Raw genomic sequence first — 13,353 nt, 5'->3', positions numbered from 1 at the left:
GAAACACAAAGACATGAAGTTGCCATGCAGTTTGATTAAAAGCCACTTTTCATGTTTTCTACATCCATTTGTGTTTTTGTGCCTTTTCACGATATGCTTTGGTAAGTTTAATACTGAGGAGCTAAGCCAAGCTGGAATCCCCACATTGAAAACAGTCTTAGTTCCACTTCTCAGCAGAATGAACTTTCATAAACTCAACCGCTCTCTCGCCAGTCGAAATGCGTCTTAGCACAGGATTTAACACGAACAATAAGAGAAATCATTAAATGTGGAGCAGTACGACTGCAGTGCTGTTGAGGGCTCCTAGAAGTCTCACACAGGGACTCATGAACGCACACCTCTCGGGTTTGATACTCCCTTCCACCGAAAGACTTTACAGTAAACCAAAAATAATGTCAATCAAAGTATAATCTAACAGTGAAGATTCAGATTCACGTGGCAAAATGAACCTCCAACGTTGGACAGACGTTGAATTGTAGTTAGAAATTGAAATGACGGTCAAAACCCAACTTTGGCTTGACATCAACCTCCTACGTTGGAGAGATGTTACATGGTTACTGGTTTAACCAAAATAGTGGTTCAAGCGAGGGGCGCTGGAAGTAGGGGGTTCGGCCCGATTTGGCGCCTTGGCTGTTCAAGGATACATCGATGGTGAGATTCCGGCAAGATAGTCTCCAGCTCAAGGGTTTTCAACTGGGTGGCATCGGATCCTTTGCAAACGACACTGTTTCCCACATTGCCCTGAAGAATACCCTTATTTTCATAGAATATGAGAAAACGTTCACGACTTCTAGTAATGTGTCTTTTAGGCTTTAAGTTTGGGCAAACATTATGTATCTGTCGTTGTGAATGCATGTGACTGGAAACACCCCGAACTAAAATCAAAAACTACGGTTTTGCTTTTTTTTTTTTTTACTTATACAAATACCTTATAACACCATTTCAAATATTTGATCCAGAACTTTCTGCTACCTCTATGCCATCCACAGGATCGATCATTTCCTAACTCTGAAACCTGAAAAGGAGCTGACGTTCTGTCTTAAAGCGGCTTTAGCGGGCTCAGTCCTAAAGATAAAGATGTATGATAACGCATGTTGTCATGTGAAACTAGTCAACGTAATCAAGCCATTGGTAGCAAGGGGGCTAAGTAACGCGTGTCAAAGTAGGTAGCTATACGTACATGCATTCATAACGAAAAACGGACATGTTGATTTCCCTTTGACCTCTGACCTCAACAACGTAGAGAGTCCAACAACAACAGCAGCAAAGGAGAAGAACACAACAACAAAGCAATCAGCAAGGGGCAGAGAGAAAAGGAAAGAGCACTGGCCTCCACAGACGCTGGCTTTTGAATGTGTTGATGAGGCCTCAGAAGACTGGTTTGACGAGAATCACCAAACAAGTATTTCAGTTAGTTACTGATCAGATGCTGCAGGAAATGTTCAGAGCAGACAAACTTGTATAGCGTAGAGAAATATGTATAAACTGCAGCTTTGATGAAATGTATTAAGTAATGGGATCGTGTAAGTAATTCTTAAATTACAAACATTTTCTGGGGATGGATCTCCAGACCATATACTCGTAGCGCTTTTACTCATATTATTAACAAGACATTTTAAAAGCTATTCTGAGGCACTCAACATGGTAAAAACAGCAACAGAAACAAGAAAACCAATAAAAAAGAAGCAAACAAAAATAAAAGCCACAATAACTTAAATCAACGCAATTACATTGAACCAAAAACAGGCTACACTTTGAATTTGATGTCGTGTCAGACAGAAATGGTAAACATGGAGTTACAGTCACACAGATGCGTATGAGTAACCACTGCCTTCAGTGGAGAGCAGAAGGGCCAAGCAGCCGTGAAGCTCAGCGAAGCCTTGATAATGTGGGGCTGGACTGCTCCGTGATTTATGCAGTGGGGTAGATGGTCCAAATGTATACTCCTGCAATATTTATTCGACATGCACACCATCACTCTGCATTCTGAATTCAATAGCGGTAGGTGGACAGAGCACTATGCATTGCATTGCGTAATGCAGGCCTGTCACATACACATAATGGAGGATGGCAGTGTGATTATTTGCATCATTGCCATAAGATCATCATTTTGCACATTCTGTACATCTAAGATGAAAGCGTCTGAGGAGCACCCTGCCTTGTTGCTTCTGCTGTGCTGGCAGCAGCTGTCAGACAACGCACTGCATTAAAATAGACTTATGTATATTGATGTCTTGTCAAAGTATAGTTATGTTCACTGACGCATTCGCTTCCCGTCCTCTGAGTGAGCTGGCTACTTAACTAGAAGGGAGCACACATTGTGTGCAGTGAGGACAATCTGTTCTGTGCCATTGCCGTAGTCAAGTGTGTTACTACTTATTGAGTTGGATTTGCCTTTATCTTCAAAATACGTTTACAACAAACACAGAAAACGACCAAAACCAGTGTTTTACAACCAACAATACTATAAAAGTGTCTCAAAAAAGTTGAAACCTGCAGATGTTTGGTTTGCTACAAACTGGAGCAGGTTAGTGTAACAATTGTCCAAAACTTGCCGACATTTAGCTCAAGCTGAAGCTAATTTCCAACATGCTCTGCTGTAACATACTCAAAATCCCCATGAACCAGCTCGTAATGGGGATTCTGTGCTGTGTCTTTTAACCCAACCATGGTACATTTCACATGACTGCACAAACTGAGCTTTGCTGAAACTAAACCAATGTTATCACAATTCATCTTGCTGATAGCAAGTTAACTCTGTTGAGATTGCTATTGAAAAAAATACGATAAATATATACATTATTTCGATTGCCTTGATGATTATTTTTTTGGGGGTTTCTTGGACTGTTCTTTTCACTGGTTCACAATCCTGTCAAGCGCTACACGTATTCCTCAGTGTGCCTGAGGCACGGGGCAGTGCAATTACACGTCGGACCAAAATGTCATTTTTTATTGATGTGAACACCTGTTTCCTAAACTAGGACTCCTGCTCATTACTCTCGTCAAAGAAAAAAGTTTTGACAAGGTGCATTTCTCTGCCCCCAGTAGAGGGCACTGTGGGTATTCATTGAGGCCAGACATGTCTGTGTGTGACCCCCCCAGTGATTACACTGTTTGAACAAAGCTGTTGTAGTTGGTTGACTTTGTGGCACTCTGTAAATAAGATGCAGGGAGGCTTTTTCCCCCCTTTACTTACTTCTGTCATTCCCTGTGCACCTGTAACTACAGCAAAACACAACATTAAAATACACCACCCATCGTATTGATCGAACCAACCTTTGCAGCAGATTAGAGGGTTGGGATCCCACCGCCAGATGCAGATTCATGCCTCAGCCTAAAAGCAGGTGTTTGTTGATATTTTCACCAGGATGGACTTTTATCACTGGGATGTCGATTCAGACGTGTAAACACATATCTCATGACTCGTTCTACTGCATTTTATGCAGCGTTAATATCCAACAAATGTGGGGGAATCTGAATATGTATATGCAATTGATTCAAATAAGAATGAATGCACCAGAGAAGAAAAAAATGATTCATGAAGTCTTGCAGGTGAGTCTCCACTCTATTGGCACTTTTCACTGTTGGAGTTATATTAATGTATCCTTTGGATCTTTTCTGTAGAGTAATTTGAGATTAATCAGCACCGTTTTCCTTTCTTTCCACCCTACCACCCCTTACTCTTCTCCTATCACACATTAATACACACACACACACACACACACACACACACTCTTTTCACTCTCCAGTCTCCTCGTCTGGTGTTTCCTGTGTATATAATCCTCCCGTGATTATAGAAATACGTTTGCTCTCTAAATTAAAGGCTCTTTTCCGAGGCTTCTTGATAAAAGAAGTCATTCTGATGGGGACAGTTGTGCAGAATCTGTTGTGCTCCTGGCTGTACAAAACATTGTTCATTAAACATTCAACAATGATCAGTAGGCAGCAATAAGACATTGGATTTACTTTGCATGCTCATTGAAATGAAATTGGGTTTATCGACGTGAGACGTGAACTGACATCGCTGTTAATTGTCGTCTTTTCTGCAGTCGAGTCTTGAGTGAAGAATATTGTGAACAAGTTGGTTCAGTCTGCATCTGTAAACTGGATATTAGATAATTGACATCATGTTTTCTGTATGAGCTGGGCTTGTATTACAAAGATAACATAAATCTTGAGTTGTTTTTACATTATGGTCGACCAAACTTTGTTGATTGAACTCTAACAGAAGAATGGCAATGGGAAATGTACAAGAATACAACATCTGTATATCTGTGTGTTGACAGTTGTGTCGGTCACATGGTCTTGCAAGCTGCTGTGTTTCACCTTCTTGCAGTGAGCTTCACCAGAAAAGCTTCCCACTCTCTGTTCCCCTTGCAAGTGGCCTCACTCATCCGGCAATCTGTTTTTAAGCTATTTGCTTAAGTTGGCAGCCTGGCAATTACCCTACAGCGATTTTTATTAAGTGTGGAGATGGGACATGGCAACAATAAGCACTGATAGTGGTCATGAACACCAGATGACATCCACAGGGATTGGGATACTTTTCCAGCCAGCCAGCCAGCCATCCCCTCAGGCGATTCAGTCTTTTACCTGAAAACATTTTGATAAATCCGTTACCAGTGCTTTGCTGCAGGTGATATTAATGGACTACAATTGAGTTTGACATCATTTCACAAGACAAAAAAAGCATTTGTGAGTCTGTCTCTTTAAGAACCACCGTGGATTCATTGATTCAGCTGCACTTACATGTAGGGATGAGACAATAACCGCCACGTACTGCACTGATCAAAGGGTTTATATTTGATTATCTGTCGATAAGTTATTAGTTTTCAATGTTTCAACAAGCATTTACACAAACCAGTCACAACAAATGAACAGAGCAGATAAGACAACAGTTCTCTGTCTTCTGCAATATTTGGCACAAGACATTTCTCTGGTGTATGGAGAATTCCGCTGGGGTGGACCGCCACAACTGAATGAATGTGGCAAAAACACTTTTTTTTCCCTCCACACATTTCAGTTTGAGAATTTAAAGGGAAGCCTTTTAGCTTGTCCACACTCCAATTATTTTATCAAAGAAAAAATGATTGTCTGAGCTGTGTTTCTTGAATTCAAGAAAGCATTTTGACACTGAAAGTAATGAAGTCTATCTTCAGCTTTTCTTCAGATGCACTTAAATGGATACGATATCTATTTAATTGGTTCAACCAGCTGCCCTCTGTGTCCAAGACGGATCGATCCTGGGCCCATTGCAATATCAATGACGAGCCATGTCCTTACAATAACATCCAAATGACACTGTAATGTATGTACATGGTAGCAGTATTAACATGAAGTCGCAGTGAAGATGCCTTTGTGTCAGGCTGCAGATTGTATATACAGTATGTACGCAAGAACCCAGGAGTTCTGATCAATTCAAACCTTTCTTTCAAGGCTCAGGGGGAAAAGGGTTGTAACCGGGTCAAACTCAATCTTTTCAATTTCAGATTAATTTGAAATGACATGTCAGAAGAGGTAAGATGCACATGCATTCCATTTAAAGGGATTCCATTTTTTGTAATAATGACGTTTCTGAACAACCTCAAATATTTCTTTGGTGTCTCTGTGATGCATTTCTTGTTGTTTATAGTCCAACATACACTGGTACTAAGAGATTTTCCCATATTCCCCCTTTTTTCAGTCAAATGATTCCTAATGAGGAGTTATAGTTGTGCAACTGGAGATTGTTAGAAAGACACACCACTTTGTTTTTGTAAAAAGTCTCTGCGGTTTTGCACCCTTTTTTTTCTTATATGATATAAACCATTTTAAATCACAAGCTTGTTCACAATTTTTCCCATAGTTTAAATGGCCAAAAATATTACATCCCACATTCAGCTGGTCAGTGCGGCTCAGTTGGCTCGATCATTTTCATCATGGAGGTGAAGTGCCCCAGTAAAAAGCAGTCATCCACCTCGGCAGGGTCCCCAGTTCAATCAGTCTGTGGTGCTTCAAACCTTTCAAACATGGAGCGCACAATTTTTCTTCAAACAATTGACAGTTAAAATGTAAAAACAAGTGCAAACAGTTTGTCCTTTGTAGGCACAAAACATGTTCCTTAGTTTGTGACTAAGTAATAGCTGCAGGTTAATTGTGAAAACTCTGAGTACCTCATTTGCTTATAAAGCGGTGTTCCCACGTTTTATTCTATTTCTAAATACAGTAACTGTGTTTGTATTCATTTCAAATCCCATGACATAGCACAGTTTCCATGGAAATCCTTAAAGACAAACTGTCCAGATTATTTTGTCTTTGTATCGTTCCAGATGAACGATACATGGCTTTGTAGGACCAAAGGCTTCTTAAAATGTTACTATTGTGTTACATACAACCACACGCTGGCCTTTTTGCATCACGTCTCTGAAGTGCCTTCAGTTGGTCAAACCTTGCTTTTTTGCCAAGAACAGAAATTCACTTGGTAAAGTACTTTGCTAAACGCCACAAGCCCTTGCAACATTGATTTGTGTGGTTTATGTGCATGCGTGTTTTGTTTGCAGGACTATTATGAAAGCAGTGTGTCATAAGCAGCGGAGGTGAAAGCCTGGCACTCCGGAATCCTCTGGGAGCCATTACTGGCATCGCTGATGCAGGGAATAGATTCAATGCAGAAAATAATACCCTTGAATAATTAATTAGATTAGTTTTAAACCAACAGTAAACACACTGACTACACACAGGGAGCAGGTCAAATTCCAAGTGTCCTTCAAGAATGCTGTTAGATGTTCGTGAAACATTAGGATAATCAATAATAAGCTGAGGATATGTGGTTAAACGTAATGATACACTTTTAAAGTCTATAATTCATGCTCCGACTGCATTTGTTTCGCAGCAGTCTTAAACAGCCAGACCTGTCTGAAACACACATTTTCATCCTGGCACAGGGGAGGAAATGCTCTGGCTTGTTTGTGTTTCTTGAAACCACAATTATTTTCGGCGAAGCACAGGATGAGGTGACGATGCCTTTTGCAAAATGAATAGTGGACGGGGAGAAGAATGCTGACTGAATTCTTATTTTGTTCCATTTAATAATGTCTCATATTCCAATGTCACACACCCTGCAACTATAGTCAGTAAGGCTGGCCAAAGAAATAAGCAGTTGAAGTATTTTTTCCCCCGTCTCACCCTAGAAGCTTACCTTCAGATATCTTCAACTGATTCAAATACTGTACACCTATTGAGTGTGTTAATATATAATAAAATGGACCTATCACTCTGAGTTTGTAACACCATGGGAATATACAGTCGTCATAGTTTGCACATTGTAGTTGGTAGCGTCTGTTGAATCAAAGTCTTGAGATACAGCAGACATTTTTTCTTATTGTGGTTGGAAAAACAGGTGTTACCAATAACAATAATGATGGCACTGCTTCATTCAAGTGTTCCAGTAAGCTGTGACAGTTAAATGACAGGACCTGAAACCAAAGCAGCTTCATGGAATTCAGCCATCACTCATTTTTTTTTAAATTTAGCTTTTCCTACTGTAATGTCAAAAACGTCTTCTGTACTGACCACACATACTTGACATCATGAAATGTGCTGCAAATCCAGAAAAGGGACGCAAAGAAAGGAACACTTCCGGCCGTGCCAGCATTTATTTCAAAGAGTCCAAGTAGACAGGGAGCTCTTGGAACCTGTGGAAGTGTATTATTATTACAAGTGGCTGTTGCGTTCCGCGGATTTCACCTGTCACGTTTGTCAAACTTACAGAAGTTCAGCACCACAGGTTTTAAAAGGTAAAGTGCTGGAAAAGGAAATCAATCTCAAAATGTACAGCATGGTTGATATTAACACAAAGGTTGAACCGCGTGAAACCATTTTTCTTTTCCCTTTTAGAGTATCACATATTTCAACGTCACACATTCTGCAATTAGTCAGTAAGGCTGTCCAAACGTTCCACTGTATTGAGCTGTGGAACTCACCCTCGATGCTTCATCAGTTCTGTTGAGTAGTGAGGAAAACACCAAACATTCAAACAGCCGTGGGGATGAGTGGTTAGATATCTTTAACTCTTTATGGCACAACTATTTAGTTTGTTGTTATATATCTTTACATTCACCCAGACAACGCAAATGAAACTGGACATATCACTCTATTTATTGTAGAACACTTTTTCTTTAAGTTTTTCTTTAAGTTTTTCTTTATAATCTCATTATATCGTGACTCTTTGGCAGTATTGTCCTTGTTCATGCCAACAAAGCTTACAGTATTCAATTGAATTGACAGTAAGACAGTCACTGATTCACAAGGTCACACAGAATCAGTTCGTCCCCTCTGGAGATTTTAGCGCTTCATTGTGTCACTCTGTTCATCTGAGATGTTTCTCTTGAGATTAGTTTTCTTTTTCTTTTAAAATAAAGTCTCCTTTGCAAAACCAGTTCATTGACTGGGGACAGGAAGGTGCTGTGGGGTTGGGACAGCTGGACTGTATGACTGCTTTATCTTTGTGTCAATGTAATGACCTCTCAAGACTGTGCTGCTGAAATCCGTTTGCTCTACCCTGTGTAAATCTATATCCGGATTATCCAAGGAGTCGGACATTTTCCTCCTGCATATAATTCACAAATAATGGCAGATATCCAGTCGAAAAGGCGAAATTTCCCTCAATTATTTCAGTCTGAAGGACTGGCGATAATGTAACACATTGAAAATCATAACACGTCTGTATTTTTGTCCACTAATAGTTAAACAATGTACACAATATGTTCAGTATAATGCTGCTCTGCCAGCATCTTGGATCATTAGTGTTACTGTGCCAGAGGACCAGAGAAGAACAGCATTTATTTCACTTTAGTTTCTTAAACTGAGAGTGCAAACAATGTCTGATTTTAAGTGGATGTAATTCCAGAGGTTACTAGCAATACAACCATGACCTGTGCTGTAGCAGTAGGACCTGCCAGCTGAATCCCTCCTAAGACCTTCACCTTACTCTCTACTGACTTTGTGATGATGAGCCCTCTCTTACAGCAATCATAGCATTAATTCTAAATCAATGAGTCGCATTTATTTGGCAGAGTTGGCGTTGTAAAGTGTCTGTGAATTGAGCACAATATTCATGTGCATGACCCCTTCTTCAAATAAAAACTTGAGATTTACACATCATTTCCATGTGGGATGTAAATTCAGTACTGTGGGACTTTAACCAAATGCAGAAATGAAAGGACGTTTATGTTTCGTTGCATTTTACTCAAAGACACAATTATAGCCTATAACGTTTTTTAGGCCGATACCAAATATCGATATTTGAGACAAAAAACAACAATAGTTTGACCAGTATTCATTTTTTTTAACATACATATCACGTAAAAATGTATTAAAGAACTATGACCACAATACTGAGCGAGAAATTTAACAATTCAACAAGACTAAGAGTCGACAGCCAGTCCCTGAATAACTGAACATTTTGAATATCTGTGGTAATTGTTAAGATATTTCACTCTGAACCACACATATCAATCTCACAGCATCGGTAGAAGGGGTCAGTATATACCTGTAAAGAATTTCCCAGCAATAGTTGATAAGATATTTCAGTCTGGTCCAAAGTGGCGGACTGACAGACCGACGTTGCTATCCCGCCATGCCCATAGCGTGGCTAAAAGCTTTCTAATGTGCTTTCTTTTTTAAAGTGCTTTCTAATGGACAAAGTGTCTAATTGCGTAACTGTTTCGAAACTACCTCAGTCATACCTTCAGCATTTCAGTACTGCAATTTATTGTTACTTTTCAGGCAACGATATACATAAAAAATGTTATTAAACTAAGATTTCAGCAGCAATAAACATGTTAATACAGGAAAGGATGCCTTAATTGACTTACATTTTTAAGACAATGAGTGCCAAAGTCAATTTGACATCTGAACCGTCGATGGTTTTGTCGTTTAGTTCAGAGAGGTTTAACATTAAGAGAGATCGAAACACTTCATGTTTGACACAATGTGAAAAACACTCGAACAAATATGAATAGCTTTGCCTGCTTTTGATTAGCTGACGCATTGCAACACTTTTAGTCAGAGTATGAGGTTGTCCAGTGTTCCAGACAGCAAGTCAGTGATGCTGCATACAGCTAGTGGTGCGGTTTAACAAGTCAGGGACCTCATATCGTTTATATATAAATCATGAAGTACATCAATGCTAATTCCACTTCTGTTTTGTCTCGTAAGATAGCCATAGATGTGGAGTGGAGCGTTGTGTTTGACACATTCCCCTCACACACTAAATGCACTTTAGCGTCCTATAACGGACCTTGCATCCCGTTTTGCACTTCTAGTAATTTATAGGTTGCAGCGTTCTCTTTCCCTGGAAAGTACACAGAAAGCAAATTCATGAATATTTTTTTCAAATAATTTCCCTACCGCCCTAAATGGTCTCAAAATGTGCCTCTCTTTGCAAATATTTACAGTAATTTAAACTGAATCTTGCATGGGGGCAATGTAATTCATCAAATCCATCATATCTGATTACTGTGGATAGACATGGAAATATTAATTAGCTGGGTGTTACACATTTGTGAAACTAATTATATCGACAGAACATGTTTTTTTTCAGTCTATTTGGGAGAAGAGGTAGAAACCGCGGCTGCTACTGCTCAGCGACTTCAGGGTCATTTTTGCAGAGAAGCTCAAATCGAGTGAGATAAAAAAATCATTATCGCTGTTTAATGAACATCCATTGTCACCCTATGATTTTAATATTCATGCATTGCAGCAGTAATAAACAAACACTAAGAAGATTACAGATTATTATTTTTCTCTATTTGGCTGCTTTGTCAAACGGACTGTTGTCTTTTATTGCACATGGCCACTGATGGCTTGACATTGTTGAATACATTATACAATGGAATGTAAAAATGTAGCTGCACATCCTGTCTACGGACAGATAATGCCGTGTTTGTGACTATCTTGCTTCCGATAACCAAAACAAAAGCTGAATATCACGTTGGTGAATGAGCTGATATCAGCAATGGCGTGACAATGATGCAGCAGTCAAGGGACACATATTATACTTTTATCATTTCTTAAAACTCACTCGTTTGGTCTGAGAAAGATTCCATCCTTGAAGCAGAATTGACAAGTCATCTAGATGCAAGCAGGCTGTTCGGTTGGTGTTTGTGTAGGCGCGAGAGTGAAATCCCGAACATGCGATGACACTGAGAGATAGCCTCGGGCTTTATCTGGAACAATTAGAGGGAGACTGCATAACATACCGAGATAAATTGCTTGACCTGCATGTGAATTATTTCAGGGGGATTTTTTTCAGTTTAAATATTGTTTTGACGGGAACTGTAAACGGTCATTGTGGAGCGCTTTGGGGAATTTCAAAATGATTTAAACGGAACAGCGTGCTCTGGACTTTGAATTCATGTTGATTATTTTCATTGCAACAATGACCAGTGAAGTAAGGCAGCATTCAGTTCACTTTAATACCATTTGCAAAAGTAGAATTTAATTCAAGTTAAAATGTATGCTTGATGCAGAGCTTTATAACAATTAAAGAATAAAACAATGAGGAATATTAGGAAGATGTTGGAAAGACATGGCACTACTGTATTATGCTCAACCATTCTCTGTATAGGTCATTCCAGCTGGAGCGCCGTCTCTGTTGAAATGCTTTCTTTGTCAAAAGGTTCTCTCCGTCTGCAGAAGAATTTAAAAAAAATGGAGATGTTACAACATTGTATGTTTTATTCTCACTGATTATATATATAAGAAATATACTGTGCTTATAAACAATACGTGTTTACCACGAATACAATCTGCTGTTCCAGTGTAAGCACTGTTCTGCCAATGACACTGTGTATGATGCAGTATGTATGCATGTATAGTACCTTACACCATCAAGCCAAAGTTAAACGATCATTGTTTTCAGAGTAAACAATTACAACACAAATTTGTTTTGCTGTAGTGCTTTCAAGATAAGACTACATTTCGAAGCCCAAATGTATTGCTGCAGAGGAATTAAACGTAATTGTAGATCAGTGAACCTTTATCATGCCTTTTTATCAAGACCAGTGGGAACACGTTTCATTAGAAATTCCTCAGTCTCACTCAGACCAAAAAAAGCTTTAATGCAAGCTTTCACCAACTCACATTTGCATGAACTTTGCTTTTATGTTTTTTCACAATGGGCTAAATAGATTCAAACTTGGCTTCCTGTTTGTGTGAGATGGATGGTTGACGAGAGAGCTTTTGTTATGGATAAAGGTAATGCATTTGAATGGAAATGCCCTCCTACTGATTTCTGCCGCACTCATTGTTAGTTATAAAAGCCCCATAGATTGCATTTCAGTGTTGATTATGAGCTGCACAACAACACATTCCCTCTTTCGGCTCTGGGGTGAAACTGTCCGAGTGTCAAGCCCCTGCTCCAGCCATTGGAATCCACAGTAACTGAGTTTGCAGCATTTTTCCAAAAAGATCTTCATAGTCTGGTGCATGTTGTCAACAAGGGATCCTATCGAGTCCAGCATTGCTTCTGAACCTTTACTTTCATTGGCTGCTTCTTCATCGACCACAGAATTAGTGAGATCGGGAACTACTTTCTGTGGCGTCAGAGAAAACCTTTCCTGCCTTTACATTCTGCAATATCAATCCTCTTAGAACGTCGACGCTCACTGTGACATCGAACGTCCGAGGGAGATCTGTCATATCCCTGCAGAGCATACAACGAACATCCCAGGTCTGTAAGAGGTGAATCGGGAAAGTTTCAAATACCTCAATGGGACCAAAGCAGAGCCACCACGCTGTGGCCAGTTTGCCTGGAAAAGGCTGTACAACCGTTCAGCTCACCGCCTGTGGGACATAGTGGACTCTTGTCGCTTTAAGAAGGCCCACTGCACGGCTGAAGACTGAGTCTGTGAGTAATTTTCTCGCTTGCCTTTGAACTTAATCCTTTCAGCAGAGGTTTTGGCCTTTAGGCTCTCACAGTTGTATGGGAGATGTGAATAAACCAAGAAATATGCATATAAACCACAGTGTATTGAAGAATCAAAGACTTCCCCCCCTTATTTTTTTTACCTGGTTTCAGAGTGTGATTGGTTTCATAGGAGATGGACAATGGAGTTATATATATATATATCTTTTCTTCCAGTATAGAGGATGTGCACATTGCCTCATTTTGGACAAGATCACTGGAAACTATTTCATCCATGAAGACGGTAACGGGACATCAATGCAAAAAACCTTTTCCGTTTGATGTCGGTGTCTTACTGTGGAATTTCTGAATCAATTCATTGTGTTTTGTACTGGTGAGTACGTGATAATGTGTGCTAGAGCATTATGTTGATTATCTTGTTTTTTTATGTTTGGACGCCAAAATTG

This window comes from Melanostigma gelatinosum (assembly GCF_949748355.1).
Source record: "Melanostigma gelatinosum genome assembly, chromosome: 10".
Lineage (NCBI taxonomy): Eukaryota > Metazoa > Chordata > Actinopteri > Perciformes > Zoarcidae > Melanostigma > Melanostigma gelatinosum.
This window is presented reverse-complemented; position numbering follows the sequence as displayed.